Raw genomic sequence first — 8,904 nt, forward strand, 5'->3', positions numbered from 1 at the left:
CCCCCACATGTAGCACACAGAGACCCCCCACATGTAGCACACAGAGACACCCCCCCATGCAGCAGATCTGCTTACAGTTCTGTACACTGCAGCAGCACAGCCAGAAGCAGGTCCCTGATCAGATGGCTGCTCTTTGGAACTGTGCGGCCGAGGCTCCAGCACGGCCGCATAACCTGCCATAACGGAGCCTGCTGCCTGCTGCCTTGTTCTGGTGACAGTCGGCCCGGCTCGCGGCAGGCGCCCCCGCCATCTATGCACCCGGGGCAAACCCCCCCGGTTGTTACTCCACTGCACACGGCTATGCTCATGCCTAATGATCAGCTGCTGAAGCTGCAATAAAGGGGTCATTGGTGAAAGTTTAATGTGTCCTATACCCGAAAGTAGCCGTTTTTTACTGGGACTCCCGTAGCACAATGGGGCAATTGGGAGCACTGAAAGGTAAGTGCAGACATCTATGTTGATTAGTTGGTCTTCAGAACAGTTACTTTAAATTCAGTATATAGACAAATACTCTTTTAGATGAATTCATTAGTAAGCGAATAGGACATTTTCTGCAAGTAGTCCTTTTTGTGGTGATTTGTCAAAATCAAAAAGTGACTATGCAAATCCAGTTACCTCTCAAATAGGAAAAAATTTGTAGTAGGTTATGTATGTATTTGTGACCCCTGTTGACTATAAACCTATACAACAACCCATGTTTGCAATAGATTTGCCATTGTACTTGTGACCTGCATTTTTAAGTGTTAAGGGGCATGTCTTATACTGCTGCAGTGCTACTTGTGAGCAGTAAAAGGGGAAATATATACAGCCATGGGAAAAAGTAAATGCATCCCATGGCAATTGTTGACTTTTTCAACATATTTGAACAGAAACATGAGATCTTGAGGTAAACAGTGCCTACAGATACAAGTAGTATATTTTAACAAATTAAACAAAAAATTGGCATGGTATATTCATTTTCATGATCTATATTGCCATATGGAATAAATACCTACACCCCTATGTTCATCACCACTTTAAATCAATGAAATTTGAATCTGATGTTTCAGACTAGGTACCAATTATTACAACATCCTAAGAGGGTATTTAGGTGGAACCTGTCTTATTTAAATCTCAAATATCTAGGTTCTGGTGTTCCCTTTGATAGTGACATGTGTGGTGTCTTCAGACCAAGATCAGGAGAGCTCTCAAAGGCCCTCAGAATGATGGCTGTGGGTGCCTGAGTATGGCAAGGAGCTAAATTATTATATTTCAAACAATAGCTATTTTGTCCATGACTGGGAGGCCCAGAAAATTTTACACAAGAGCTGACTGATGCTAAAACAAGTCTCCAAGAGCCCCAAAATGTTATCATGGGGTGTTAATGCAACTCTTGCAACAGTTGGGGTCAAAGTTAATGCATCTACAATCAGAAAGAGAATTAACCTATTATTCAATCTGCATGAGAGGTGTATTAGGGAAAAGCTTCTGCAGTCCCCAAAAAAATAATAGGTCAAGATTACAGTTTGCCATTGAGTATTTTGGCAAAGACCAGGCCTTCTGCAATAATATTCTGAAGAATGATCAATAAAGATAGAGTTAGCCATAAAAACAGTAGACATGTTTGCCACAAAACCAAAATGGCATTTAAGGAGAAGAACCTCTGTGAAGCACAGTGGTGGAAATGTTATGGTTTGGGGTTACTTTGCTGCCTTAGGGTCCGGCCACTTCAAAGTTTGCCGCCATTGAGTCAACTATACATTCTGCATCATATCAGAAAGGTTTAGATGAGAATGTGAGGCTGTTTAAAAGTTTATATGTTTGCCCATTCAGAAATCTTGAAAAAGGTCAACAATTTGGGGGTGTACTCAAAGTGGAAAAAAGGCGACCCAATCACTTTCCTGTTTAATGATGCTCCCCTCCGCTCTGATTCTCTCTGCCTACATTTTGTCATCAATCATTTTCTGAATACTGCTTTTTTTCTTTTAATATGTGGCAAGGTATTTTTTCCCACTTTCATTTTTCACATGACTGTAAGTTGCAGTAGTAATGCATGGCAGTAAAGTAAAGGTAGTGGCAGGTTGATTAGGGCCCAGCTCAACTCCAGGGCAAGTTTCCAGAGCAGGAACTTGGTCAGCTAAGGTCCATATGACTTGAATCAGTGTTGAAATGTTTGCAGTGGTTACATGCTTCTAGTGTTAAAGGAGAACTATGAGATGAGTGATTTCCACTCACCTCATAGTTCTAGCCGACCTGTGACAATGAGACTGTCACAGGAGTGTGTATGCAGTATGTATGCAAGATCCTAGACCTAGATTTTCATGTTTTAGATCTTTACTTGGCATGAAACCGTAATTTAATGTATTGATGTACTGATACCTTTAAAAATGGTTTTTGCATACTACAAAGAGTTACTAATATAAACAATTATTCAGTATATGAACAAAATGTCTTCTATTACTTGTTCATGCAAAATGGGATTATGCTGCTTACATCAGGTTTTGAAATTATATTTCTGCTCTGAGATAATACTGTAATATTTACTAAAAAATAATCCACACAAAGGCTTCCTTCCTATATATGATTGGAGCCCAGTTACCGCTTAATTTTCCTGAATTTAACTGTTTGATCTGCTTGTCATGACTTCATGAAATCTGCAGTAAGTAGCTCTTGGAACATAAATGTAAGACGTCTAAGGCCCTGGTGGGCATCATGATGCTGCGTTTAGAAAGTGTTAGGGCATCATGGTGTGACATCATTGGAGCTGTAAGAGGCAATGAGGTTACCAGCCCACCCACTCTATTTATCTGGTCCCAAGTTTAATTTCAAGTGAGAGCAACCATACCTACTGAATAGTCACATAAGTAGATGACGCTGCTGTCACCCGGTCATTAACTTGAACGGGTGACAGCGGCTGCATCTAAATGGGAGATTTGGGATTCCTAAGTGGTTAGTGATTCATGCCACAGGAATTCCAAATCACATAGTGTAAATGTAGCTTTAGAATCCCTCCACCTTTGTACCCTCAGAACTCACTGACAGAGTGTCTGATGATGGGACACCCGAGTCTTTTCCCGGGGTTCTGATAATCAGTCACCATCCTAAAGCATGTGATGGATATTGCAGTGTTTCATAATAGTTACACCTTTGTCAGTTATAATTTAACATTTTCATTAGTGATGCTTTTGTATTTGGTCCAGTGTAGTCAGCCTAATGAAAACTATAATAAGCTTGGTAGCTATAGGTTACAGAGCATGAGTACTAATTACACTGTTTTATTTAATAAAACCTTAATTATACCTGCCAGTGTGATGTTTGACCCGATACAGGATGTTTTGCTCACATTTCCTCCTCACAGCGTCTCATTAAATTAACCTTAGAGGGATGAAGAAAATACTGATAAAAGAAATCCCTTGCAGAATGGGACCAAAGGTATTCTCTGAGATACTTCAAAGGGTGGTACAAATACAAACAAAATGTCAAAAGTAAATAAGAAATAAACATATATATATTTGTGCACCACTTTAGTTTTAAAGTAAAACTATGGCCTCTCATTAAAAAAGGTTTCACTTCAATTTAAGCACATCTGCACTTCTGTTTTCCTTAGTTCCCCTGGAAAGTCCCACAAATACATGTTTAGCCAGTAATGTCCACCTAAGGCAGGTTTGTGTGTGTGTGTGTGTGGCAACAATACTACACTGAATTCAGAGCAGAGTCGCTACTCGTGTTGGCTGTGCCTGCATGCAGTACAGTGGCCTGAACAATGTTGAAAGGGATGTGGCTATTAGCATTGTCAATGCTGATATACAAGCGTGTAGCTTGCCTATCAGCTCCTGACCACATCTAGTACTCCCCACTGCTTTCTGGATTGGCACTGCTCACTGCCTCTATTGCTGAAACCCCCCCACACACACACACCCCTGTGGGCTGCATGTGAGATGCAAACAAAGGTGGATTTGGGTCAGTCTGGGAAGGTAAAGTAAGTTTTTTATTTACTTTACAAGGCATATAGATTTGGGACTTGTTTAGACTGTCATACAGGGTAAAATAAGAAAACAAAACACTTTCAGCGCATCTCTGCAATACATGCACATTTACAATGTTTCATATCTTTAAAAAAACTGCAAGTACAGAAAATACAAGGGGATCTGCCAGAAATCAAGTGTGCATCTAACTTCTTGCTTGGGCTGACAACACAGTGCCTTTTGCTGTTCTGAAAACCCAAGCAGTGTTGTCAGTCCTGCCTGCTGGACTACGGAACTCCACCTTTCCCCTACCTTTATCTGTCCCACTCCACATGCTTACATTGATTTATTTCCCAGCATAACAGTGTTGCTGCTTTGACTCCCAAAAGCCTGCCTGCACACTGTAGTTAGGAAAAGGGCTCTTGGGAAATGTAACCTACACCAATAGGAACTAGATCCCCAGCAGCTGTCCTATTGGTAATAACACAGGGAGTTATAAAAGCTGCCTCTCGCTACAGGAACAATGTAAAAAGAAAAACATAATGCTGTGACACGATCTAGAGGGCGGGAAGGAGGTTTGGGGGTAGACCAGGGTAATTCTTGGACATAGACTTTCATAGATCTGATTAGTGAGGAGGCCAAATAAACCTTTGAAATTAATACATTCTTAGGCATATAGAGACACTGGGCAGTGTGTGCTGAATCACCCCCTCCCCCAACGAATTATACTTAGAAATCCGCACTCCTTTGCCACTTTCCCTTCTCCGTGGAAGCATGTGATCTCCGCCATGTGACAGTGATTGGGCCTGGGGGACCAGTTTCCAAAGCCATAACATCATCCAATCGTGTAAGCTCTGACACCATCCGATACTGGAGCTTACCTAGGGTGGACCTTCAGCAGGGAGGCAGTGAAGGAACATGGTAGGGAAAGTATACCTTGCTGGGGAGTAGGCAGTTAGCAGACACTGTCACTTTGCCTTGAATGTGCAAGGTGCCAGTGTCTCTTTAACTAATTTCAGTTTCTGGAATGTGTCCTTACTGTAAATGTGTTGAAATATCTAAATAAAAACAAATGAAACATCCCAAAAAGCACTGCACAAATGATGACCTTGAAATCTGCTTTAGTGATCAGGATGAAATACTGTTAATTGCTGTGCGTTACAACAAAGAGCTCCGATCCATTCAGCACTAAAGGGGTTTGTGAGAATTTCCATAGAGAGCATCTGTTTCAGGCTGGCTACAGAAGGAAGCTTGAGCGAAGAAGAGTGCTTGAAATAATTACAGAGCAATTCAAGGAGCAGACACCCCAAGTTAATTTTAAGTCAGCAGATAAAGACAGGCTTGGGGAAGGCGGCCTCATGTTTAGCTGGGAAGGTGAACGCTGTCAGAAGATGAATGCTATCGCATGACAGCCGCCGATGCCCGTGACTCAGAGTGTAAAGAAATAACATATGACAACACATACACTACCGCAGATATTTGTGTGCTTCAGACTGGCAAGTGGTAATTCAAGCAGCAGGCTATCAGCATGTGGCAGAATCTTCTAGCTTGAAGTGCTAAGTGCAAAGCATCACAGCCTCCTCGTCGGCTGGGGCCCATGTGTCTTGGAGCGCATCCAAAGCATTTTCATGTTCCTTTAAAAGCTATAGCCGCCGTTAAACTGTGTTTGTAGCTCAGGAAAGGCGATCCTCGACGTGTGAAATAGACGTCTATAATGATGAAGAGTGCACACTTGTAGCCCAAGTGAATAGCAAATCATCTTGTGGAAGATTTCAAGATTGTGAAAGCTGGAAAAACCTAATAACAAGCTTTTATATTTTTGGTCCTGAGTGTTAGAGAAGATGAAATAGTGTATGTGAAGGCAGGAGGAAGGTCAACTGTGGATTAAAAAACGCATATTGCTTTTAACGGCTCATTCAAAATATATGTGTGTAAAAAGAGAATTTAAAGGGCAACTTGAAGCAACAAGTCTTTCTGTGAATGTCTGCTGCTACCCAGGAAACATTGCAACACTAAAAATCCATTCAGTTTACCTTAAGATGTCTATACACCAAAAAAAACATTTTCGGAATGTTTTTTGGTTTTCTAATAGTTAAAAGACACTAAACTCAGGAGTTAAATCTTAAAAATGCATTCAAGTACATCAACTATTAACACAAATCTTATTTGTGTATTACTCGGCTGTAGATCATCAAATCATCTCTGAATTGACACTGTCCTTCCTTCTGGAGGGTGGTTACTTTTTTCCCCATGGTCCCTTTGTGTGTTGTAAAGTAGCCACCACTCCAAGCTCACTCCCACAATGGACTACAATCTCAATACAAATGAATAAACTAAACGTGAGATTGTAGTCCCTCACAGGAGTGAGCTTGGAGCAGTGACTACTTTACAACACACACAGGAACCATGGGGAACAAAAGTAGCCACCCTCCAGAAGGAAGGGCGGTGTCAGCACCAATTCAGAGATGATTTGAGGATCTACAGCTGAGTGATACACAAATAAAAATGCATTCAAGTACCCTAACTAGTAACACAAATGTATCTTAAGACTTAACGCCTGAGTTTAGTGTCACTTTAATGGGGTCAAATTGACAGTTGTTTTAACCACAGTGACAAAAAAAATTAAAGAAGCCGGATGGAACTTTTTATTAAAAGGAACATAATTTTAACAGCAAATGTGGTTTTCATTTGAGAAACTCCATTCATTTCAAAATCGATTGTAAAAAGTAAACTAAATTTTGAATGTCTAAAAGTCTCTGATGACATTATCGAGTGTTAGGGCAAGATTTTCCATAAAAAGTTTTTGATTTTTTATTGAAAAGTTTGTATGGCCAGCCTTCAGTCAGGTATACACGCTTCCATTTTGTTCGTTCAACCTGCTGGCTGAACAAGGAAAATAGAACAAATTCTTCCATCAACACTTACGAGCGTTGATCGAGGAATCTCCTGCTGCCGCCAGCCGAACAGAGCTGACAGCTAATAGACTGCTAGCTCTGTGTGGCTGACAATTGTCCGACATGCTCCTTCAATCAGCTGATTGAGGGATGACAGTTGGAAAATCTCTGTATCTATAGGCATGGTGGAGAAATTACTTTTCAAAGTTTGTTGACATCTTAGCTCTTATTACTTTCTGTTGCACCAGAATCTTGGCAGGCTGCTAGCTCTCTAGTGTAAACAGCCACCGGGTGTTTCTAAACTGTTACGAATACCTGACTTTTTCTTTGTTGTGATCATTGAGTAACTTCATATCAGGGCTTGCTCACACCAGACGCATGCTAAAATGGTCTGTTTAGCGTGCACTACTGTCCGCTGGGTGGCAGAAGTGTGTAGCAGTGCCTTGTGTTGTTATGCAAAGCACCGCTACCCAAAGGCACTGTTTAGTCTTTAAACTTTATTGGCAGTGTACAAAATGTACACACTATTCAAGGTCTCCGCATAGCAGCGCAGTGTGCTGCGCTGGGGTGTGTTGACCTCGGGTGCCATCCAGTGCACTGTAGAAAAAATGCAGCAGGTCTGCATTCTTCCACACCTTGCATTATTCCACAGCGTTGTGGTGTGAATGGGACACATAGCAAACCATTGTTTGCTATGTGATATCAAACCATTGTTTGCTATGTGCCCTTGTGGTGACTGGCACTGATCAGTTGCTGAAAAATGCCTGTCACCACCAATGGTGTGAACAAGCCCCCAAAGCAGCTAGAGAGGCCAGGAATGTTTTAAAGCTACTGTGCTGCTAATTATGAATATGTAAATCGTTTAATGTCTGGGCACAGGCGCACTTTAAAGCTGAACAGGGAGGTATTAAAAAAACAAACACAATTTAATCCACTTTTATATACAATGAAAATGAATGTATTTTTACATGCAGCTGGTATAAGTTGTACCGAAATATTTCTTGATATTAGCCTACTGATATCAGGGGCTGACTGGCAACTTTTAGCCCAGGGGGCAAGTACAACCCAGAGGCCCATGGTGCGGCAACTTGACCCCCCTCCCGCTTTGCCTCTTCCCCGCCCGTCTGCCACTTTTGCCATCCATGTAACAGTAGTGTGAATGTATTTATCGGTTTAGGAAATGTAAAGCACACTGGTAGTGGAGGGATGCCACGTCAGGGCTGTGCGCGTGCATGACTGCTGCGACCCTGGTAGTTCTGCCACTAACTCAGAAATACATTGTACAGCATTGCAGAATGGCATTGGCTTTAGAGAACTACAATTCCCAGCAATACATTACACAACAATGCAGAATACCATCAGCTATAGCGGACTATAAATCCCAGCAATAATGACTACCATCAGCTATAGAGAACTACAATTCCCAGCAATACCATTATACAGCAATGCAGAACAGCATCAGCTATAGAGGACTACAAATCCCAGCAATACATTGCACAGCGCAATGCAGAATAATATGAAGCTACATACTCTGTTGCTCTGGGTTCTCCACCTGATGTCTAAAGGGTCTCAGGTGGGCTGTGCGGGCTCTCACCAGGGGTCCAGAGAGTTTCACGGGTGCGTGTGTGTATAGCAGAGGTGGTTCCCTAATTAGGCTCTCAGGTGGCCAATGCGGACCGCCAGGTGGTCAGTGCGGGCTCTCTGCTCCAAAACAAAAGGCTCCAGTGATGGACTACTAGTTTGTATTGAGATTGTAGTCCATCACAGGAGCAAGCTTGGAGCGGTGGAAATAAGAAAAAAAAGGTGTGGTGTGCAATATAGTGAAATGGAAAGTGTAAAATTATACAGCAATCAATGCAGAATGGCACCGGCTATAGAGGACTACAAATCCCAGCAATAGTACATTATACAGCGCAATGTGGAATTCCACCAGCTAAAATGTACAATTGCTGGGATTTTTAGTCCTCTTTAGCTGGTGGTATTTTGCTGTATTGGGGACTACAAATCCCAGCAATAATACATTATACAGCACAATGCAGAATACCACCAGCTATAGAGGACTACAA

At 41.8% G+C, this 8,904-nt stretch overlaps 1 protein-coding gene across 1 annotated transcript in view; it reads left to right on the plus strand.

Annotated features, from left to right (window-relative positions):
- LOC108784649 (G-protein coupled receptor 1-like) overlaps window positions 1-8,904 on the plus strand; it is a 401,418-nt gene that overhangs the window by 391,111 nt on the left and 1,403 nt on the right. The window lies entirely within an intron of this gene.

Source organism: Nanorana parkeri, unplaced genomic scaffold (genome assembly GCF_000935625.1).
Source record: "Nanorana parkeri isolate BGI_ZX_2015 unplaced genomic scaffold, ASM93562v1 scaffold122, whole genome shotgun sequence".
NCBI classification, from domain to species: domain Eukaryota; kingdom Metazoa; phylum Chordata; class Amphibia; order Anura; family Dicroglossidae; genus Nanorana; species Nanorana parkeri.